We start from the raw sequence: 25,496 nt of genomic DNA on the forward strand, positions 1-25,496 counted from the left end.
GATGTGGATGTTTTATTTATTTCATCCATTTTAGGGGGGTCTGAATACTTTCCGAATGCACTGTATGTTATGTCCTTGTTATGACAGTGTTATGTAGCCCTTATTCTATTTAACCTTTATTTAACCAGAAAAAGCCCATTAAGACACATAGACTGTTTTGCATGGGAGATCTGGCCTCAAGGCAGCAGCATATGATGGAGGATGAGGTGTATCATAGTATCCCTCATAAGGTTACTGGATTGTCCCTTCAAATTCTGGTTTTACAATGCAGTAGGACTGTATTGTCTACAGATTGCCATCAACTGTTCTTAAAACTATGACAATCCCAAAACACTCATTGGCCATTTTTCCCCTCCAATGAACACAGAGACAACTCTTCCTGGGTCGAGATAAATATAGAAAAACAAATTCCACATTCAGATTTTGGTTGAGATATTTTTCTGTGATTTATATTCTGCATGTGCGGGGCAGAGGGAAATACATCATGGTTTGACACCCCTCATGTTCCCTCTTCCTTAAATCACCATGAACACTCCTGTCTGGCAGCCTGCGATTTATACATCAGACGTTTCCCCTTGCCAGGCTATGATCATGTTTTTTCTCTTCCCTCTCATTTTTTTTTCTAGATCTGCCAAGTGAATATCCTAAACCGTGGAATGAAGTACCTTTGTTGCCTTGTTTTCTAGATTAACCTTGTAATTGTTTAGAAAGTAAATGATGTGGTCCTACCGATTATCTCCCTGTGTGTGTGTGTGTGTGTGTGTGTGTGCGTGTGTGTGTGCGTGTGTGTGTGTGTGTGTGTGTGTGTGTGTGTGTGTGTAGTGTGTGTAGTGTGTGTATGGCAGGTTGAAAGAGCAGTTGGCCTGAGAGGCCTGTCATTAGGATGGAGAGGTACAGGTTCATTAGGATAAAGAGGTATATGTTCATTAGGATGGAGAGGTACATGTTCATTAGGATGGAGAGGTACATGTTCATTAGGATGGAGAGGTACATGTTCATTAGGATGGAGAGGTACATGTTCATTAGGATGGAGAGATACATGTTCATTAGGATGGAGAGGTACAGGTTCATTAAGGGCCCAGCCTGATTAACTGTTCCACTGATAATGAAGATGGCTGATTCCTTTGTGTCATTACAGGTTGAAAATGGTCTTCTCCACAAACAGATTAAACTTCCCCCTTATACACACCACCTCCACCCCACATCTACACACAGTGATTAAAGAAAATGGTGGATTGAAGGGAGAACTCAAGATCAGGTTAATTGCAGAGACAGATGCCTAGCTGTCTGTCACATGCAGTATCAACACAGTAAATCAGGCCCTGTAATCCAGTGACAGGCCTGTGTTTAATGCCCTCCCCCATCTTTTGACATTTTAGTCATTTAGCAGATGTTCTTATCCAGAGCGACTTACAGGAGCAATTAGGGTTAAATGCCTTTGCTCAAAGGAACATCAACATCTTTTTTTCACCTTGTTGGCTCGGGATTCAAACCAGCAACCTTTCGGTTCCTGTCCCAACACTCTAACTGCTAGGCTACCTGCCGCCCCCTCGCCTGTCTACATTTACGTCATTATGTCTACACCCATACACCCCACCCTGTTTATCCTGCAGATCATTAACCTCTGACCCTCGCCAACCTCATCCTGTCAACGTGTCAGAGTGTGTTGTGCGGTACAAATCAGCCTGTATTTATGGATGTGTGTGTGTGTGTGTGGCTCTGCCTCGTTCATCCATCTGCACTCCACCTTGTCATCAGCCCAGCCCTCAGCACCCAGTTTTAATAAGGCAGGCCAAGAGAGGCTTAACTCAGCAGGCAGCGCAACACCAGGCAAGAGGCACTAATGAGTTGTGTTAGTGGGGGAAATGAGAGAGTGAGGCCTGGCGTAGTCTTTTACATTACTGTAGATCCACTGGGAGTCGGAGCAGTCGCTAGCCACGCCGGAACAGTAGCACTTCTCGCAGCCGCAGAGATGGTAGAAACCCAGCTTGCAGTGGTCACAGTTTTCCCCCTCCACGTTTTCCTGGAAGATGTACACACACACACACACACACACACACACACAAGGACGATGTGCTATACAGGCACTCACACACTGTGACAGCCCACACACCCCCCAGGGACAGACGTTCCCTCTCTCCAAATATCACATAGTAGACAAAAGTAATTAAAATAATAACTAATGTGAAAAACATTGAGCTGATGCCGTTAACATTCTATAAAGTCTGACCACCACACATTGAGAGAAAGTCTCCTATCAAACATTATCTGTAACAACTGGTGGTGATTGCAGCCGAAACGCGTCGGATAAAAAAAAAAATCTTGTTTCTATTGAACATGCCATACTATTAAAGGCATTTTAATTAATTATATGAACAGTGCCTTGGACCTCCTTTCTTTTTGATGACCAATTCACCCCCTTGACCAAAGAGCACCTTCTGTCTACCAACATTTACTGTTGTGTACCTTAGTAGCGCTTCCCTTCCTCCTCTTTCTACTGGTGGTGATTGTTGTTTTCTGGTTGAATCTTAGATTATTAATCACCGCATGCACAGACAGATAAACACTTGGCAAAATCAACACTTTTATATGCCATCATCCCTGAGCTTCTGCTAACAAATCGCAATGGACATTCATTTTGTATGCCCACACAGCCAAAGCCAGGATTCTGTAGTTTTGAGTGGCTAGATACTTTATCTCGCCTGGGGAAAAGAAAGAGGACATGAAAGCATTACGCATTACAGGGCCAATTCAAATCCCCTGTTGGACTGCATTTTTTTCTCCCCATGTTTGTGTATTGTAAATAGTGTCTTCATGTATCATAGTCAGTCTTTTATGCCGCACTGGTTCCCAAACTGTGGGGCCGCGAGGGGTCGGCTTTAAACTTGGACTACAGGAGACAGCAGTCCGGCTTTAAACTTACTCTTGAAAGTTGTAATAGTAGAGTGCACAATGTGCAATTTCGAAATTGGGTAGTGCATCATCAGTTCCTCTTGTCATGTGAGTTATTGCATACCTTAGAGAGCTATTTATAACTTGTCAGAAATGTCCAGATAGCTATTGTTTTTTTGTCACTCAAATATCACATGAATACATATTAGACATGGCAAAATGTATAGAATTGCAGGAAATAAGCTTTAAACCTGCAAAATTCTCTCTACCAACAAGAGGGGTGTGAACAGTATGTGTCATGAACAATGCTTGTGCTCATAGAAATAGACGTGGTGCGTGCACACGTGCGCAGGGGGGGGGCGCGGGATGTTCCCCTATGCTGGAAGGGGGGCCCCGAGTGAAAAGGTTAGGGAACATCTGTTTTATGGCATTGCATTGCAATCCTGGAATGCCACTTGCTCTTGAAATATAATTTCCTTTCATTTCCAAATATTTTATTCCATTTGGTGACTGTTTAACACTCTGATGGCCTGGGAGATAGAAGCTGTTTATCAGTCTCTCGGTCCCAGGTTTACTGTCTCCTCCTTCTAGATGGTAGCGGGGTGAACAGGCTGTAGCTTGGGTGGCTGAGGTCCTTGATTATCTTCTTGGCCTTCCTGTGACACCGGGTGCTGTAGATGTCCTGAAGGGCAGGCAGTGTGCCCCCGATGATGGGCTGACTGCACCACCTACTGGAGAACCCTGCGGTTGCGGACAGTGCAATGGCCGTACCAGGCAGTGATACTGCCCGACAGGATGCTATCAATGGTGCATCTGTAGAAGTTTCTAAGGCGCTGTTGCTTCTTCTTCACCACACTATCTGTGTGAAAGGAACAACTTTTGATCTCTCCACTGCGGCCCTGTCGATGTGGATGGGGGCGTGCTCTCTCTGCTGTCTCCTATAGTCCATGATCAGCTCCTTCGTTTTATTGACGTTGAGCGAGAGATTATTTTCCTGGAACCACTCCGCCAACGCTCTCACCTCCTCCCTGTAGGCCGTCTCGTCATTGTTGGTAATCAAGCCTTCCACTTGATGATTGAGTTGGAGACGTGCGTGGCCACATAGTCATGGGTGAACAGGGAGTACAGGAGGGGGCTGAGCAGGCACCCCTGTGGGGCCCCTGTGTTGAGGATCAGTGTGGCGGAGGTGTTGTTGCCGTCCTTCACCACTTGGGGTCGGCCCATCAGGAAGTCCAGTACCCAGCTGCACAGGGAGGGGTTCAAACCCAGGGCCCTGAGCTTAGTGATGAGGGCACTATGTTGATGAAAGCTGCGCTGTAGTCGATAAACAGCATTCTTACATAGGTATTTCTCTTGTCCAGGTGGGATAGGGCTGTGTGCAGCGCAATGGCGATTGCGTCATCAATGGATCTGTTGCGGTGGTATGCGAATTCTAGTGGGTCTAGGTTATCGGTTAAGGTGGAGGTGATATGGTCCTTAACTAGCCTCTCAAAGCACTTAATGATAACAGAAGTGAGTGCTACGGGGCAATAGTCATTTAGTTCAGTTACCTTTGCTTTCTTGGGTACAAGGACAAGGTGGACATCTTGATGCAAGTGGGGACAACAGACTGGGATATGGAGAGATTGAATATGTCCGTAAACACTCCAGCCAGCTGGTCTGCAGATCTTCTGAAGACGAGGCTTGGGATGGAGTCTTGGCAGGCGGCCTAACGAGGGTTAACACACTTAAATTACTTAATCATGTCAGCCACAGAGAACGAGAGCACACAGACCTAGTGAGTGGAGGGGGCCCGCGTTGGCGCATCTTTGGCAACGAATACAGCCTTGAGTCTTCTTGGGTATGACGCTACAAGCTTGGCACACCTGTATTTGGGGAGTTCCTCCCATTCTTCTCTGCATATCCTCTCAAGCTCTGTCAGGTTGGATGGGGAGCGTCGCTGTACAGCTATTTTCAAGTCTGTTATGACGAGTTTATGCAGACTCTGTGGCACCAAGAATTACCTATCTAACTTTGTTCCCACAACACTATGACAATACATTATAACAAGGTCTCTCCAGAAATGTTAGATCAGGTTCAAGTCCGGGCTCTGGCTGGGCCACTCAAGGACATTCAGAGACTTGTCCCAAAGCCACTCCTGCGTTGTCTTGGCTGTGTGCTTAGGGTTGTTGTCCTGTTGGAAGGTGAACCTTCGCCCCAGTCTGAGGTCCTGAGTGCTCTGGAGCAGGTTTTCATCAAGGATCTCTCTGTACTTTGCTCTGTTCATCTTTCCCTCGATCCTGATTAGTCTCCCAGTACCTGCCGATGAAAAACATCCCCACAGCATGATGCTGCCCCACCATGCTTCACTGTAGGGATGGTGCCAGGTTTCCTCCAGACGTGACTCTTGGCATTCAGGCCAAAGAGTTCAATCTTGGTTTCATCAGACCAGAAAATCTTGTTTCTCATGGTCCCAGTCCTTTAGGTGCCTTTTGGTAAACTCCAAGCGGGCTGTCATGTGCCTTTTGCTGAGGAGTGGCTCCGTCTGGCCACTCCACCATAAAGGCCTGATTGGTGGAGAGCTACAGAGATGGTTGTCCTTCTGGAAGGTTCTCCCATCTCCACAGAGGAACTCTGGAGCTCTGTCGGAGTGACCATCGGGTTCTTGGTCAACTCCCTGACCAAGGCCCTTCTCCACCGATTGCTCAGTTTGGCTGGGCGGCCAGCTCTAGGAAGAGTCTTGGTGGTTCCAAACTTCTTCCATTTAAGAATGATGGCCATTGTGTTCTTGGGGAACTTCAATGCTTCAGAAATTGTTTGGTACCCTTCCCCAGATCTGTGCCTCGACACAATCCACAGGTGGACTCCAATCAAGTTGTAGAAACATCTCAAGGATGTTCACATTTCCTTTGACCTCATGGCTTGGTTTTTGTTCTGACTTGCACTGTCAACTGTGGGACCTTTATATAGACAGGTGTGTGCCTTTCCAAATCTTGTCCAATCGATTGAATTTACCACAGGTGGACTCCAATCAAGTTGTAGAAACATCTCAAGGATGATCAATGGAAACAGGATGCACCTGAGCTCAATTCTGAGTCTCATAGCAAAGGGTCTGAATACTTATGTAAATAAGGTATTTCTGTTTTTTATTTATAATAAATTAGCAAAAATGTCTAGAAACCTGTTTTTGCTTTGTCATTATGGGGTATTGTGTGTAGATTGATGAGGGGAAAATGTATTTAATAAATTTTTGAATAAGGCTGTAACGTAACAAAATGTGGAAAAGGGGAAGGGGTCTGAATACTTTCCGAATGCACTGTAGCTCAATTCTAGTGTATTTTATTTTATTCCTCTTGTTCCTATTTTATTTTTTAACTCTGCATTGATGGGAAGGGCTCCTAAGCATGCATTTCACAGTAAAGTCTACAGCAGTTGTATTCTGTGTATGTGACAAATACATTTAGATTTGATTTGATTTAAATCCTGTGCCATTATTTTATATTATATGATTTTATAGTAAGAAGACTACGATTGAACAATTGAATAAAATAGAAAGTATATTTTTCCCCATTCCGGAGTGAGTGCGCATATGAAGTGGCTATGTTGAGCGTAAAAGTGATCATTTAAACAGGTCCTGTATGCTAGATTTTGAGTTATTTGGCAACTTTAGTTGTGAATGATACAAATCTTAGAATGTCTTAGAAATGAAAACATATTTATTTGTTTATATTTAACTAGGCAAGTCAGTTAAGAACAAATTCTTATTTACAATGACGGCCTACCCCGGCCAAACCCGGACGACGCTGGGCCAATTGCGCGCCGCCCTATCCCAATCACGGCCAGATTGTGATACAGCCTGGAATCAAACCAGGGTCTGTAGTGATGCCTCTAGCACTGAGATGCAGTGCCTTAGACTGCTGCGCCACTCAGGAGCCCATATTTGGGCTGCATGATGCAATTATAGGCTATTGATGATTTGAGAAAGCTTGCACATTGTTTCTTGCATCAGGTTGTACACCCTGTTCTCTCATCAAGTGATCATATTTTCCTTCATCAGACTATTCTCAATTTAATCATGTCTTCACTAATATGTAAAATTAGTTGTGATTTAGAATGGCCCAATATCAAATGGACAGGAACAGGGGCAGGGAAAAAAAGACATGTAATATGTATGCACTCGAATAACAAATGGAGGCTGCTTTCCGCTGGTTCATTTTTCTATCATGCCAGGAAGGCTACTCCGGTTATTTCGCTTAATGCATAAACCACAGTTTGAGGAGCATGCAGCCTCTTGCTGTGCGACAGGTGATATTCTGACCAAACTCTGTATGCCATGGGCTCTCCAACCCTGTTCCTGCAGCTATCCAGTGCTTAATTTGGGAAACCAAGTGAAATCTGTTCGGGAACATCGATAGTAACGTTTTCACAACTAAACATATTTCATTAAACTGCTGACAGCCTTCTCTGTGTGCTCGAGAAAGGAATGAAGGAGAGAGAGGAGCCGATGGAAACACACAGTGGTGAGATATTCTGTAGCTAAAAGTAATGTGTCAGCCTATTAATTATGAAAATATTCAAAATCAAATACAAATTCACTATAATTGTAGGCTAACTCGGTAAGCCACCCTGCACAATCAATGAACTAGCAGCATCGCTTAGGCCTATACATTCTCTCCCAGACTCATGGATAGAAAGTTTGGAGCGTAGCTTAAGGTAACCAGTCCATCCAGTATGCATTATAATACAATCCACACTCAAAGGCGATTACTAGTGGTTTAATTATCGAGTATAAGCTAGACCAATTATGTACCAAAGACATCTTAAATCAGTTTTTTTTTTATGTTTTTCTGCTGTTCGTAATATGCAGTAGGCTATGTATCTTACAACGGCACAATCATTATTTAATTCAGGAGGGGGTTTCGGGCTTGGGCTCATATATAGACCTTTGTGTATGCATAAGCTCTAATATTCGTATGGGTGTTTTGAATTAATCATCACCTTAGAAAGCACTGTCCATTTCGTTGTGTTAGGCTTTGAAACAACATCCATAACAACCATGTTTTCCACTCAGTGTCAACCTGTTGTTGAACTTCTTTCTTCAAATTGATCAATCACAGTGAGGTGAGTTTTAAAAGCACGATACTGTTTTGATGATAAGTGTTTGATGTGATTTTCTAATGCATTTGCATTGATGTCAGAGTGGTTAGAGGGACAATAGATCCCTGAGTACCAAGCCATTAGCGACCTGATGGTTGTTAGTGACTTGGGTGCTACCAACACATGTCCAGAGTGCATAAGAGGAGATTACCGTGACTCACGGTCACGTGTAATTTTACTGCGGTCATGACTCATGATTGCCGATGTGGCGGTAATAAGGTCACCACAACAGCCCTAGGGAGGGCCTTGTAGCCGTCCCGGAAGGGAGAGTAGCAACGATCAAGAGTTTGTGATGCACGTGTAGCACAGGAGATGTGTTGATAGAATGTCGGTATCGTTTTCCTCAGATTTCCTTTATTAAAGTCCCCAGCTACAATAAATGCGGCCGCAGGATATGTGGTTTCCAGTTTGCACATAGTCCAGTGTAGTTCCTTGAGAGCCGTTGCAGTGTCAGCTTGGGGGGGCAAATACACTTGGGGGGTAATGCAGTCGGCATTTGATGCTGAGGTATTCCAGATCGGGAGAACAAAAGGACCTGAGTTCATATACATTACCACAATCACACCATGAATTGTTAATCATGAAACAAACCCCTCCGCCTTTCTTTTTCCCTGAGAGTTCTTTCTTCCTGTCCGCGCGATGGACAGAGAACCCCACTGGCTGAATGGATGGGGACAATATATCCGGAGAGAGACATGATTCCGTAAAACAGAGTATGTTACAGTCCCTGATGTCTTTCTGGAAGGAAATCCTCACCCTGAGCTCGTCTACTTTATTGTCCAGGGACTGAACGTTAGAGCGAAAATATGCTCGGAAGCGGTGGATGGTATGCACGCCTGACTAGGGCCCCACTTCTTCTCCGGCGTTGGCGTTTTGGTGCAGCCCCTGGGATGAATAGAGCTGCCTCGGGAAGTTCAAACAAAGCTAGAATTTCTGGTGAGTGACCGCTAATCTAATGTCCAAAAGTTATTTTGGGCTGTAGGTAATAATACAAGAAACATTCTGAGCTAATCTAAGAAATAATCCCCCCAAAATTATAATACTGCAAAGTTGCCAGTATTTGTCATACTGTCATATTACTGCTTGGGCACTTTGCAGACTGTCAAATGGGGACTGGCACACCCTAAATGACATGATTTCTGAGGTAAGGATTCCCAATAACTGAATTGGAAAAAACATGTTTGTGTGTTTACAGTATATTGTATGACTTAGAAAAAAAGGTAATAAGCAATATAATACTTTTTTGCAAGATGTTACCAAGGGAAACAAGATGTGGTACTTGAGAAATGATTAGCTCCAGTAAATGTTACATTAAACCAGCATTCTCCTGAGGCGAGTTCTCTAACTGGAGAAAGTGATGAAAAAGTGGGAAAAAAGTTTCAGTAGCATCTGACTCAGCTGGAGACACAACGAAATGCAATGTTTGACTGCACATCCTCCCCACAGCTCAATAATTAGACCAATAGAGAGCAAAGTTCACCGGTGCTCCTTGACATCCCTGCGGTGAGATGGTATAATTGGCTAGTGAAACAGTGAGCTTGCCCAGGGTATGACATGTGTAAGACATGAGTGCGCACAATAGCAGTGGAGGAAGTAGCCAGCTAATTTGAACAACAAATGATGAGTCAAATTCTATACTGGAGCAATTAGTGAGAAGAATTTGAGGGGACTCGGAGCTGTTGGCCCTACGAAGGCGTAAAGCATCGCGCTGATGTGTCCACCCCTGACATTGAATGGATTGGTTCTGGTGGTGTGGGCAGATAGGAAGAAGGGAGGATAGAGGCCTTTTCTCAATTGGATTTGCTTACCTCCTGCGTCCTCACCTCTTGCGTCCATACCTCAGCGTCCTCACCTCCTGCGTCCTTTCTCGTCTCCTTTAAAAAAAGTTCAAAGGTAATCGAGGAGAGGGAACGTGGATGAAAATGCAGTTGTATGAAATGAAACTCTCCTTCTCCACTCGCGTGTCATCAGGGAAAATATGTTTACAGGGGTGGATCCCAAAATAAATGTGTAAAGTGATAAAAACAAATGTAGTTAGTTGTGCAAGACATTTTATAGATACAATTATAAGTAGCATATTGCTTTTAAACGTGTGCATGCTTTTTCCTCAGACAAAACAAAAGCTGATTCAAAGAGGGTGTGGCAGATTTCTAAACTCTTCCGCGAGGGACTCAGGTAGGATACGCATGACTATCCTCGATGAAAGGTGGCTATCGAGGAGGGGAGGACACCGTTCCCTTCGCCTACTAACAAACTGACATTTCCTCGACCACTCATCGGTTTCCGGGTAACAGAGAAGTGAAGACAGAGGAGAGAGATTGGAGGACGGACTTTTGCCCTAATGAGAAAAGGCCAGAGAGATGGGGGCGGAGGAGGAGAGAGTGGCCTACCTTGCAGACACAGGGCAGCTGGCAGGGTCCTTGTTTAGCCTTCCATCTAGACTGCAGTTACAGCGGACACAGTTGGGGTAGCCGCTGTAGCCAATGGCACACCTGTCACACTGCTGTCGCCTGTAACCCTGCGTACATTGGCAGGATCCAGCCGTGAGGACTGTGGGACGAGACAGGGGAGATACAGGCTTCAGCAGTAAACATATGGCAGCTAGATCAGCATAGAGAGGAGAACTGTGGTGGCTAAGTAGTACCATACCTCCTTCAGCCTGGGACTGGTCTGGGACACACGCTGGGGACAGAGAGCCTGGTGGGTCACAGGAGCAGGGCTGACACGGGTCTGAGTCCTCTGGACTCACCTGGAGGGAACAGGGGAGCAGGAGACTCAGGCCAGGAAAAACTCTTAACCCTAGTCACAATACAAAGCTATAGATACAAAGTGAGATTGCTATTGAGTATTCACTAATATGCGTCTCAGTCATTGCTTGGATCCTAGTCAACTGGGATCAACAGTACATACCCCAGTGGGTCTGTAGTAGCCGTCAGCACAGGTCTGGCAGTTGACCCCGGCTGTGTTCCTGGTGCACCCCACACACACCCCTCCCCCAACATAGAGTTCAGGCTCTGTTTGTTGTCTCCAACTGTCTAGTTGAAGTAACACTCCTCAGATTTCTCAAGACAGTTACACTCTGTAGACGGCATCAAATACAATCAAAGGAACGCTTCAGTAAACAAATTGAATTTTTACAGTACCTCACGGAAAATAACTGTATGAAAACATTGTTTAGCACTGTTTACCAGGTGTCTCTTGAGTTGAGTTTGATACATTTTATGAAAATAGAAAATCTATCTCACTGTATGATTACAATGTAGAGAAGTGGCCATAGAGAATGTAGGTTGACTGACATACCTTGGTCTGGTTGTTCACGGGACAGGCTTTAGCATGGCCATAGCAGATACACATCCCTCCAACTGAAATGTCTTTGATAGAGTAGTAATACTGGAAATACATATGAAAAAGAAACAAGTTGAGGAAAATGGAGATCACTGTCATTAATTTTTCTATCATACACTGGCTACTTCTACAAAGCTACAGCACAGTCTAGTTCATTCAAAGACTCATTGGTATTCAGTGTTTATTTCTGAAAGAGTGAGAGATAATTTCATCCACAATTTCATAATTGATGTCCATTTGGTATGACTAAATTGAACAGTATTTTGTAAATGAAAAATTCCTCGCTCAAAATAAGCCCTGCAATCTGTCCGGTAATTATGTGTCACACAGGAGCTCACTGGGTGACTGATTGTGTAGGCCAAAGTCAACACATGATGAGGTGGATGTTGCTCAGAAAGAAACAGATTTCTTAATTATAGACATTTTTAATTAAGACCCATCTGTCTGGTGAGCGCAATGTAATCAACATGCCACCGTGGCCATTTCACCGATGGTGGTGGGTAGAAAGAAATACAGTAGTGGCACACAGATGGAATACATAATGCTATATGAAAGTGATTGTGGTGCGTGGTCAACAGCACGTTCCTTCATTCTTACCCGCCTGGTCACGATTGGGTCGACATCGCGGGCGTCATTTAAGGCCAGGGTCATGAGGTCGGCGTTGAGGGTTCTGATTCGCTGGAACTGTCGGCGGATGTAGCATGCAGAGGTGAGTTCAGTAAGGTCGGGGAGGGGTCATCGGCACTCAGCCTTCCATTGATCAGAGAGGTGTGGATCTATGCCCCAGGTGCAAATTGAGAGAGACAAAGCACCGAATGGATTCTTAGTAAGTTATACAGGAAAAGGGAGATCTTTAGTGACCTCTATTCAAGCTTTTCCTACACATATTTAACAAAGACTGAATTCAATCTCTACTCAGCAAATCCATAAAACAGCCGCATAACAACATTCACAGCACTCCACTGCTGTGGTAAGAAGAAAATACATTATTAATGGACCTGGTAGGAAAAAACTTGCGTGTGTTAATGGGTGTGTGTATGTTTGTGTATTCTTATTTGTGTGAGGTAGGATTTCCTTCCCCAAATCCTCAATGAAAACAAATATGGAAAATGCTGGATATGGATGACGCAACAGAAAATAGAGAGCATATCTTGACTGAATTAGCACACCAGGAAATAAAATGTGCCAAGTCTGTATGCCTAACTTGTAAACATGATGTCTAATGTTAAGGCAACTGTGTTGATCACAACTGAAATCAAGAAATGTCCATTTGATTATGAGAAGCTGGTGAGTGACTTCAAAGCTGACTGATGAAATTGAACTAAACCACCAGAGCATTTAAATACTAATGTAGCTGGCAATCAAATGTTAGCAGCAAATGGCTTCCATACATGTCCATTGAAGCAAGTGAATGAATGTGCTGGTGTTCTTATTTCATGTGGGCCATGGGTGAATCTAATATATTACAGTGAAATGGAATCCAAGTTTTTACGTTGTGCATTTGATTTGAAATTGGATTGCAATTTGAAGTGTTCAACAAACATAATCATAACTACTATAAAAATGAGTCCCTGTAGCTGTTACGCCACAGCTGACAACTATGACATTTCAGTGACACTATACACTGACCCCTGACCCCTCACCTCTCCATTCTCCAGGGGTTGGATTTTGGAGTAGAAAGACGTGCAGATGACCTCGTCGTAGCGGGTGTAAGATGGCAGTCCTGAGCGAGGCAGAATGTTGAAGCTGGTGAGGCATTCTGTGTCTGTGATGGCGTAGTACTGCCAGGGTGCAAAGATCACCCTGTCCAGAGAACGCTCCAGCGCCCAGTTACCTGGCCTGGGAGAGTTGGTAGCCTTCAGGATCATAGGCTATCTGGAACACCTGGGAGGGAAGTAGAATTCAGATATAACTCAGAAGCTTACATAACTTTTATTTTATTTGTTTATTTTATTTTTGTAAATATATATACAGTACCAGTCAAAAGTTTGGACATACCTACTCATTCAAGGGTTTTCTTTATTTTTACTATTTTCTACATTTTAGAATAATAGTGAAGACATCCAAACAATGAAATAACACATATGGAATCATCTAGTAACCAAAAAAGTGTTAAACAAATCAAAATATATTTTATATTTTAGAATCTTCAAAGTAGCCATCCCTTGCCTTGATGACAGCTTTGCACACTCTTGGCATTCTCTCAACCAGCTTCATGAGGTAATCACCTGGAATGCATTTCAATTAACAGGTGTGCCTTTTTAAAAGTTCATTTGTGGAATTTCTTTCCTTCTTAATGCGTTTGAGCCAATCAGTTGTGTTGTGACAAGGTAGGGGTGGTATACAGAAGATAGCCCTATTTGGTAAAAGACCAAGTCCATATTATGACAAGAACAGCTCAAATAAGCAAAGAGAAACAACAGTCCATCATTACTTTAAGGCACGAAGGTCAGTCAATACGGAACATTTCAAGAACTTTGAAAGTTTCTTCAAGTGCAGTCGCAAAAACCATCAAGCGCTATGATGAAACTGGCTCTCATGAGGACCGCCACAGGAAAGGTGTCATCAAGGCAAAGGGTGGCTACTTTGAAGAATCTCAAATATAAAATATGTTTAGATTTGTTTAACACTTTTTTGGTTACAACATGATTCCATATGTGTTATTTCATAGTTTTGATGTCTTCACTATTATTTTACAATGTAGAAAATATTAAAAATAAAGAAAAGCTCTTGAATAAGTAGGTGTGTCCAAACCTTTGACAGGTACTGTATATATTATTTTAAATATATTTTTCTTCTTTATTATTTTATTTTGAAAGTCCTTCCTTTGTGTCCTGTGAATTGATTGACCCTGAGATTCATATAAGAATATGTGTATGTGACCAATAAAATTTGATTTGATTTTAAGTTTCATATTCAGGTTAAGAAAACACATCTGCTTGTTCAATACGACACTTTAACACGTTCATAGACAAGTGTAAGTCAGCTCGGTGATGTTTGATAGGAAAACACGAGACACTAAAATAAAGAATCCTGTCAGGGAGCATGGTCAAGATTATCGTTATGAAGTCTCCACTCCTGTACAGGATTCTCTACAATATGGATTCCTTCTTTGAGGTTTCCAATGGAACAGCTTATGTAAATACTTTATCTCTGTCCTGGTACATACAGAGACAGCTAAAGCTGATCTGCCCTCAGGTACTCCACCACTGAATAGCTTAAAAGACTGGATCATGGGAATAAAAGACTGGATCATGGGAATACGTATTATTTCCATGATCCAGTCTTTTATTCCCATGATCCAGTCTTTTAAGCTATTCAGTGGTGGAGTACCTAAGGGCAGATCAGCTTTAGCTGTCTCTGTATGTACCAGGACAGAGATAAAGTTACCTTATCTACAGTACTATACCCTCGAAGGACTCGTGAATTTCATCAAGCAGTAAATGAAAGACGGGGAGCACAGGGGCAAGGCGACATTCCACCTTATTTGACAAAACACACAACTCTTTTGTCGCTGACTTCTTCAAGTTAATAATGGCTCCCATCCTGGGAGAACGACTCAGACGAATAAACGACCATGGCACAATCAACATAAAAAATGACTCACGGTTTGCCTCTCATCTACAGTAGATAACGGTGTAGCGTTTCGGTGTTTACAATAGAGAGAGCGCCACTCAACCCAGCACTCATCCCCTGCACTGAAACCTTAATGTGATGATTAAATTGGAGCAGTGGAGTATGGGGGTAAGGAGAAATGAAGGCAGAGCGTGACCTGGTAACCACGGTCAGAACACAAGTGTTGGAGTCGCGATCTGACCGTTTGGACTCCAGGCCAGGGCTAGTTTCGAGCTACCATTCCGGTGACATCAGTGACAATAGAGTCAACGCCTGCTTTGCTGTAATATTTTTCCCCTACTGGCTAAGACCTAAGCACTAGTCACATTGACAGCCTTTGAAATAGTTGTGGGTAATTTTAAACACAGCAACAACAAACAAAAATCGCCCGATTTGGGAGACATTTGTTTGTTTGCACATATTCTTTGTTTTGATCAAAAGTTAAGTCAGAGGAGGTTTGCTGTTCCTAAAAATCTGCAGTCGCTATAAGGAATCTGAATGTAGAGCATACAGTTGAAGTTGTAAGTTTACATACACCTTAGCCAAATACAATTCCTGACATTTAATCCTAGTAAATATTCCCTGTCTTAGGTCAGTTAGGATCACCACTTTATTTTAAGAATGTGAAATGTCAGAATAATAGTAGAGAGAATGATTTATTTCAGCTTTTATTACTTTCATCACATTCCCAGTGGGTCAGAAGTTTACACACACTCAATTAGTATTTGGTAGCATTGCCTTTAAATTGTTTAACTTGGGTCAAACGTTTCGTGTAGCCTTCCACAAGCTTCCCACTATAAATTGGGTGAATTTTGGCCCTTTCCTCCTGACAGAGCTGGTGTAACTGAGTCAGGTTTGTAGGCCTCCTTGCTCGAACACGCTTTTTCAGTTCTGCCCACAAATGTTCTATAGGATTGAGGTCAGGGCTTTGTGATGGCCACTCCAATACCTTGACTTTGTTGTCCTTAAGCCATTTTGCCACAACATTGGAAGTATGCTTGGGGTCATTGTCCATTTGGAAGACCCATTTGCGACCAAGCTTTAACTTCCTGACTGATGTCTTGAGATGTTGCTTCAATATATCCACACAATTTTCCTTCCTCATGATGACATCTATTTGGTGAAGTGCACCAGTCCCTCCTGCAGCAAAGCACCCCCACAGCATGATGCTGCCACCCCCGTGCTTCACGGTTGGGATGGTGTTCTTCGGCTTGCAAGACTCACCTTTTTCCTCCAAACATAATGATAGTCACTATGGCCAAACAGTTCTATTTTTGTTTAATCAGACCAGAGGACATTTCTCCAAAAAGTACGATCTTTGTGCAGTTGCAAACCGTAGTCTGGCTTTTTTATGGCGGTTTTGGAGCAGTGGCTTCTTCCTTGCCGAGCGGCCTTTCAGGTTATGTCGATATAGGACTTGTTTTACTGTGGATATAGATACTTTTGTACCTGTTTCCTCCAGCATCTTCACAAGGTCCTTTGCTGTTGTTCTGGGATTGATTTGCACTTTTCGCACCAAAGTACGTTAATCTATAGGAGACAGAACGCATCTCCTTCCTGAGCGGTATGACGGCTGCGTGGTCCCATGGTGTTTATACTTCCGTACTATTATTTGTACAGATGAATGTGGTACCTTCAGGAATTTTGAAATTGCTCCCAAGGATGAACCAGACTTGTTGAGGTCTACAAATGTTTTTCTGAGGTCTTGGCTGATTTCTTTTGATTTCCCCATGATGTCAAGCAAAGAGGCACTGAGTTTGAAGGTAGGCCTTGAAATACATCCCCATGTAAACCTCCAATTGACTCAAATGATGTCAATTAGCCTATCAGAAGCTTCTAAAGCCATGACATCATTTTCTGGAATTTTCCAAGCTGTTTAAAGGCACAGTCAACTTAGTGTATGTAAACTTCTGACCCACTGGAATTGTGATACAGTGAATTATAAGTGAAATAATCTGTCTGTAAACAATTGTTGGAAAAATGACTTGTGTCATGCACAAAGTATATGTCCTAACCGACTTGCCAAAACTATAGTTTGTTAACATGAAATTTGTGGAGTGGTTAAAAAACGAGTTTTAATGACTCCAACCTAAGTGTATGTAAACTTCCGACTTCAACTGTACATGACAAGGGAATACCAGTAGTGTGTAAAGTAAAGTTGAAGTAAAACAGCAAAATAGAAAGGTCAAGTCAGTGATATATAACCTGCAAACGTCAACCATTTAAATTGCTCTGCCGAGTTAAAGAATAGAACGATGTTAGCCTACCTACACTCAGTTATCTATTTTCCACGTATCACAGGAAGTAATAAAGAATGTCTGTCAAACCCTCTCTTTCATTACTTTGAAATAAGGCCTATGACGCCAGAGAATTCTTGAGGCAATATCTATAGGTCCATTGTTATTTAAATCCACAAAGACGTAGGCTAGCTCCAGCTATAGATAAAGCCAGGTCGCATCACTGGCGTTCTCAACTGGAGGCTGAGGTGCCAAAGTTCCATGGTGTGGGTTTGTTTTGTTTTCCCTTAGGTGCTGAGAATAATCAAACTAAGTCCAGCGCCACTCACTGACAAAACACCTCCGTGTCTACGAATAGCATACCAAGCTTAAGTATCTGTCATGTACAGTATGTGATTAGTCATTAGCTGTCTTATATAATATAATTCAAACATGATCTCTGTGCTAACGTCCTGTATATGAATAACACGTTTTTTCTCTGACTTAGACATGTAGCATGATCAAAGGCTGTCTATGTGGATTTGTATTTTTTATTTGTATTTTTTTCATATTATCAGACACAAAAACATACCAAAATGCCTACATTTTCCATAGTATTTATGCTCCTGATCAGATCTCCACCGGAGTGTCTGCGCTAAAGCCTTTGGAACATGAACTAATAACTGATTGGACAACGTCAGTCAAACTGGGCAAAAATATAGGGCATAATGACTACAATTCCCAGTCTCGTCGAAAAGTGGCCCAGACGCCAAGACACACACACACTACACACTACACACACTCACAGCCCCCCTCCAACAGTGTCAGTCATTATTCAGATTTCCACTCCAGCAGGGGCTCCTGGATAACGAGGGGGAAATGAAAGCGCTGATGTCACAGGCGATAACGATACGTTAACACACATCACCGACAGCGCCAACAGCACAGGCTCATTTACTGCAGGAGATGACAGCAAGCACAGTGACTGGCCGCCGGGGAAATGTGCCTGAATGGAGCACAAATAGGATTCCATTTTACAGGACACTGATGGCGAAAACACTTTGCATACAGGGCCATGTACAAAGCTAGCCCAACCATAAGGGAGGGAGTGACAGAACTTAATAGGGAGTTGTTCCTTGCCACTGTGCTTCTGCTTGCTTGGCCTTTTGGGATCTAGGCCAGGTTACTGTAAAGCACTGTGACAAATGTTGTTGTAAAAAGGACCATAAAGGCTAAAGACAAATTGGATGTTGGGTGTTTACTGTTGGCATCAGTGGATATCAATTAAATTATCCTCATTCAATTTATACTGCATGCAACTACTGATCAATACGTATTCATGGTGAAATAGCAATAGTAGAACCTCATTATAAACTGGGTGGTTCGAGCCCTGAATGCTGATTGGCTAAAAGCCGTGGTATATCAGACAGTATACCATGGGTATAACAAATAAAATACTATTTACTGGTCTAATTATGTTGGTAACCAGTTTATAATAGCAATAAGGCACGTCAAGAGTTTGTGATAAAGTATATGGTCAATATACCATGGCTAAGGGCTGTCTCCAGGTACTCCGTGTTGCATTGTGCATAAGAACAGCTCTTAGCCGTGGTATATTGGCCATATACCACATCTTCTCGGGCCTTATTGCTTAAATATGCCATTGTATAAAACATTGTTGAACAGGTGGTTTTGCTGAGGGGGAAAAAGCTATTTCCAAGAAGTAGGCCTATTATCTCTGCAATTGTTTACTCTTCATGTCATATGGGACATTACAATAATTATTTTTGGTAAATCTAATCTCCTTGAAACTCCCTAATCTGCCAAATAGTTTAACCAGGGACAATGGGTATAGTTAAAGTGATTCCATCACCACGGTGACAGGCCGGACAGATATGAGCATGGCAAAATTAGCATGGCAAAATGGCTACTTCGGCTCTTCTTGTGTCAGATTTCAATCGCTAATTAAACATAGGCAGGTATGATTTATGGATGCTTGATGCCCTCAGTGAGACTCTCTCGGTCTGCATACTTACCACTCAAATACAGTATTTGGGTCACTTACACATGTTTATTATGTGCATTAAATAAATTACTACTCTCTTTTCTCTACTGTTCATATTCTAGTTACTATGTAACGCATTCAGTCTTTGGTTGCTTGCTTACTCCTGGTTGAATATCCAATGATAGGCTCACTGGGCTGTGCTAGAGTCAGTGAGGAGATTTTCCAACATAATTTGATTCCCTTCATCCATCTCTGTTTTTTTTTTTATTCCAGGGTCCCAACTTTGTTTCATTGTATATTTAATTCAACAGTGTAAGTGACATGGTCATTAATTCCAGAGTGACCCTGCTCTGGTCTCCTGTGTAATATGACAGGCTGATATTAATGAAGGAGACATGCTTGCATCTCTATTTCCTGGAAGGGAAAGAGACACAGACAGGGACCCTTCGCCTGGGTCTGCTGAGAGCCACACTCTGACCCTAAGCATAATAACTCAGCCAAGGACAAACTCCCATGAATCACCAGCCGTGGAGACGCTGGGAGCGGGGACACGTCTTCACACTCACCCCTGATCATATCAGAGGCCTTGGGAGGAAGTCTGAGTAACTGTACCCCCTACCAAACTAGTTTTGAATAATTTCCTGTTGATGGTGAATAGTATGGTAGTCATTACAGATGCTCTGATAGTCAGAGATATCAGGTATACCACGCTGATATGAGGAAGTACAGTCTCCTATGGAAAACACATGCTTGAAGGGTACACAAGGAAGAAATCAGCAGTTGAGACACCCTCTCAAGTGGGCCAATTTAAATAGTTATTGTGGGCATAAATGCAACTACCTTCATGCTATGTTCCGCTAGGGTTAATCTCAAACTGTTCTAAGGATGGCTGCACTCGTAGTGCAAAGCACATTTTCACAACAACTGAGATATTATATTGAGCAAGAGTGCAATAAGTGGGCTGGCTGCTGGTATGAAAAAATCATAAATTTTAGAAAGTGATAGCTGTAGCGTCAGTGTCAAATATTTGTATGAAACTTTTTATTTATTTTTCATGTCAAGTAATTGACAGAGGGAATATGGAAACAAAACTAATGTTGGTGTGAATCAGTGGTACTCTTCCTCTCCTGAGAGAGACTGAAATCCATAACAGTTTTCTCAAATAGAGTCACACAGCCATGGGGGTTACACAGAGTTCAACTACAACAACCCTCTTCCCAGCCACTTGTGTATCTCACATAATGAGTTACACATAATATCTCATAGCATTTCAAAGTCTACAGCCAGCATCATCACAAACACTCTATCCAAACCAGACTAAACAAATGTGTGAGTATGTGTCTCATAAGGCTGCCAAGTGCATTAGGCTACACTGTGGACCGGGTCCAGGAACTTGGCTGACAAGTGGCTTTACAGTTTCAATGGGGTTTACAGTTAACCTGATCCCAGATCTGTTTGTGCCGTCTCGTCAACTCCTATGGTTATTGTCATGCCAGACAACAACCAGAGGAGTTAGCTATACAGCACTAACAGATCTGGGCCCAGGCTAGTTTAGAGTCATCCTCGTCTCCTACCTGCTGTAAGTCCAGAGTGATAGTGACGTAATGGTAGTCCATGCCGTTCTTAATGCTGGGGCTCTGCCACCATCTGTTAGTCCCATTGATGGCATATTCAATCGGGTGGCGCTCTAGGAATAACAATGAGATGAAACAAGGCATTATACTTCAGGAGATAGTGTTTGAAGATAGGAGCTATGAGTTAGCGTGTGACTTGTCACTTAAGAGCTGCTGGAAACCAGATGGTTGAACACTCTCAATCATAGGCTACTTATTTCTGACATTTCAGTGCTAGTTAGAAACCATGGCAACAGTAAGGAGCCTTCTGATGAAGAAACGTTGCTTATGGAGCATTAAAGGATTAAAGTTGCCCTCTTGATTACGCAGTTTAATAGTTTTCCTACCATTTATGAGAGAAATCATTCATTTAAAGCATTTCCAATTGATTCACAATATGGAGTATGAATCTGCTTATAAAATGGTCATGTTCAGGCCTATTCCTACATGGCTACTTACTCACCAGGCATGCAGTTGTAAGATGTGGATGAGTAAAATATGGACTCAAACATTGTCTATCCCTCTTGATGAAAACAAGAAACTAATGGCGTACTCATATGGTGGGAATGTATAGTATTTCATATCAGGAGTGCCCACAATGACAAGCTAGATGTAAATTAACAAAAATATCATTTTAGTCAGACCTGAAATGACCAGAAAAATGAAAGTCTCATTATGGAATGATGAGACAAGATAAATGATGACGAGTCCATTTCTTCTCTTTTCTTCCAGACAGGAAGTCCTATTCGCCGGTAATTATTGTCTAAAAGCATTTACAGTACCCTCCTGCTTTGATTCAAATGACCGGGAGTGAAGAGTAATGACCTCTCCGAGAGACTTGTGTAATTACTGAACAAGGTCTGTCTGTCTGGCCCATCAGTCTCTCTGATATCTGTGCTGCCTGCTCCCTTTTATTTTATTTTATTTTACCTTTATTTAACTAGGCAAGTCAGTTAAGAACAAATTCTTATTTACAATGACAGCCTACAACAGCCAAACCCGGACGATGCTGGGCCAATTGTGCACTGCCCTATGGGTCTCCCAATCACGGCCGGTTGTGATACAGCCTGGAATTGAACCAGGGTATCTGTAGTGACGCCTCAAGCACTGCGATGCAGTGCCTTAGATCACTGCGCCACTCGGGACAACTGCGCCACTTCCTGGACTCTAGCCCACGCTGCTTTGCTGGTCTGAAATGCGTCCCAAATGGCACCTTATGCCCTATGGTTCCTGATCAAAAGTAGTGCACTATAAAGGGAATAGGGTGCTATTTAGGACACAGCCCAGTTCTACCATCTGCTGCTCCAAACCAGTAAGGTACAGTGAGGGAAAAAAGTATTTGATCCCCTGCTGATTTTGTACGTTTTCCCACTGACAAAGAAATGATCAGTCTATAATTTTAACGGTAAGTTTATTTGAACAGTGAGAGACAGAATAACAACAAAAAAATCCAGAAAAACGAATGTCAAAAATGTTATAAATTGATTTGCATTTTAATGAGGGAAATAAGTATTTGACCCCCTCTCAATCAGAAAGATTTCTGGCTCTCAGGTGTCTTTTATACATGTAACGAGCTGAGATTAGGAGCACACTCTTAAAGGGAGTGCTCCTAATCTCAGTTTGTTACCTGTATAAAAGACACCTGTCCACAGAAGCAATCAATCAATCAGATTCCAAACTCTCCACCATGGCCAAGACCAAAGAGCTCTCCAAGGATGTCAGGGACAAGATTGTAGACCTACACAAGGCTGGAATGGGCTACAAGACCATCGCCAAGCAGCTTTGTGAGAAGGTGACAACAGTTGGTGCGATTGTTCACAAATGGAAGAAACACAAAAGACCTGTCAATCTCCCTCGGCCTGGGGCTCCATGCAAGATCTCACCTCGTGGAGTTGCAATGATCATGAGAACGGTGAGGAATCAGCACAGAACTACACGGGAGGATCTTGTCAATGATCTCAAGGCAGCTGGGACCATAGTCACCAAGAAAACAATTGGTAACACACTACGCCGTGAAGGACTGAAATCCTGCAGCGCCCGCAAGGTCCCCCTGCTCAAGAAAGCACATATACAGGGCCGTCTGAAGTTTGCCAATGAACATCTGAATGATTCAGAGGAGAACTGGGTGAAAGTGTTGTGGTCAGATGAGACCATAATCGATCTCTTTGGCATCAACTCAACTCGCCGTGTTTGGAGGAGGAGGAATGCTGCCTATGACCCCAAGAACACCATCCCCACCGTTAAACATGGAGGTGGAAACATTATGCTTTGGGGGTGTTTCACCGCATCAAAGGGACGATGGACGGGGCCATGTACCGTCAAATCTTGGGTGAGAACCTCCTTCCCTCAGCCAGGGCATTGAAAATGGGTTGTGGATGGGTATTCCAGCATGACAATGACCCAAAACACACGGCCAAGGCAACAAAGGAGTGGCTCAAGAAGAAGCACATTAAGGTCCTGGAGTGGCCTAGCCAGTCTCCATACCTTAATCCCATAGAAATCTGTGGAGGGAGTTGAAGGTTCGAGTTGCCAAACGTCAGCCTCGAAACCTAAATTAGTTGGAGAAGATCTGCAAAGAGGAGTGGGACAAAATCCCTCCTGAGATGTGTGTAAACCTGATGGCCAACTACAAGAAACATCTGACCTCTGTTATTGCCAACAAGGGTTTTACCACCAAGTACTAAGTCATGTTTTGCAGAGGGGTCAAATACTTATTTCCCTCATTAAAATGCAAATAAATGTATAACATTTTTGACATGCATTTTTCTGGATTTTTTTGTTGTTAATCTGTCTCTCACTGGTCAAATAAACCTACCATTAAAATGATAGACTGATCATGTCTTTGTCAGTGGGCAAACGTACAAAATCAGCAGGGGATCAAATACTTTTTTTCCCTCACTGTAATTATGGATGTATTGAGGATAGGTTGAGGTAGTAGAGAAAATTGGCGTTATTTGTTTCCTGAAAAAATAAATTATATTTTAGGATATCTTTGCACAGTTTACCCCCACCAGAATTTCTCTGTCAGATAGGCTGTGAGTTTTAATTACTAAGGCAAAAGTGGCTGTCAGAAGATGAAGCATGGCTCCTCTCTGTGTACACACAGCACACTGTTGTGATTTACACAGGAAGATGTGTCCTCTGTTAGATAGTGAGATATGCTCACCAACGCAGGCTGTGCTTACAGAACAACAAGTCAGAGCTCTTCAAAAGTCCCTCCTCAGCAATCTCAGGCCACTTATATTTCATAGGCTCAGCCCATTGATTTTGGAATGGATACATGATGATGGCAGTGATGCGCTTTGATGAGGGCAATGTGCAAATTGATTCTCTAAATCTTTGCTGAACGTGGTGGTGTACAGTATTCCACACTCCTAATCCTACTGTACATTAAGATCAATGCTGATACAGTACAAAGTGGAGCTGTACTGTAATATGCAGTAGGTACAGTATAATAGTGACAGTTACCAAATTGATAGTTACCAAATTGCCTCTCGCTGTTGCAGATGCGGCACTGGGTGTTCCTGACTTGCTTTCCGAGGACGTGCTCCACCAGTTTGCAGTGCATCTTTGGTCCTGTCTCTCCACAGGTGGCGTTGGTGCTGATCTCTGCCATGGAGGCCAGGTTCAGTACAGCTGGGAACAGACCTGAGGGAAGAGGATTGTGAAACATAATCTACTAAATAATATTACACCATACATACAGTAGCTATATCTATCTGTAACATTGACAATTCAATACTATCAGAGCCATATTGTACATCTAGCTGTTATATAGACAGTACCATGCGGTCTGACCAGTTTTATAAAAATGTTGTGACTTCCTTCACTGCCGTTGTTGTAATATGAATGGAGTCCTATGGTGAATAGGCCCCAGAGAGAGAGAGGGTTGTGTCCCAGGCCAGTGGGTTAGTGCTATCTGGGATCCTTGGAACAACCCTAACCTTAACCCTTACCCTAACCCTTACCTAACCTTAACCATTTAAATTTCAACTTCAATGGAGAGACGTCAGAGTTGGACATCCCAAGGATCCCGGACAGCAAGGACCCAGGCCAGTGTGACAGGTCTGACACAGAGTTCACAGAGAGGAGAGTGAGACTCAGCAGGTATGAGATTACAGAGTAGAGCCACGGTCCATCAGCTTTATACCCACAGTCTCCCCTATCTCATGGTACTGTAGAGGGAGGGAGAGACAGCATCCTTCATACATACAGAACTGTTGATGTCAAGCATTGGCAGAAATATGACCCCAACGGTAGAGATTTCCAATCTGGCAATGGTAGGAATATCTGAGACATCATGTCACAATCAAGGCCGGTGTTTGATGCATCTCTGCCACTCCATTAAAAGAATCGGACATAAAACACCACAACGGTTTCTGCTTTAAAATTAAATACAGTACGAGGCCGTTAGTTCAGAGGAGTTTCAATGGGAGCGTAGATGAAAAATATCCAAGGGGGAGCCGTACTTGGTTCTGAGAGAGAGAGAGAGAGAGAGAGAGAGAGAGAGAGAGAGAGAGAGAGAGAGAGAGAGAGAGAGAGATAGAGAGAGAGAGAGAGAGAGAGAGAGAGACAAACCCAATTTTGATAAACTCCCTTATCTACTGGGTGAAACACCACAGTGTGCCATCACAGCTGCAAGATTTGTGACCTGTTGCCACAAGAAAAGGGCAA

At 43.0% G+C, this 25,496-nt stretch overlaps 1 pseudogene; it reads right to left on the reverse strand.

Moving 5' to 3' along the window:
* Nucleotides 1-9,847: 9,847 nt before the first annotated feature.
* LOC123482705 lies at nt 9,848-24,438 on the reverse strand (annotated as a pseudogene).
* Nucleotides 24,439-25,496: the final 1,058 nt, after the last annotated feature.

The sequence above is a fragment of the Coregonus clupeaformis genome, chromosome 36 (genome assembly GCF_020615455.1).
Source record: "Coregonus clupeaformis isolate EN_2021a chromosome 36, ASM2061545v1, whole genome shotgun sequence".
Taxonomy (NCBI): domain Eukaryota; kingdom Metazoa; phylum Chordata; class Actinopteri; order Salmoniformes; family Salmonidae; genus Coregonus; species Coregonus clupeaformis.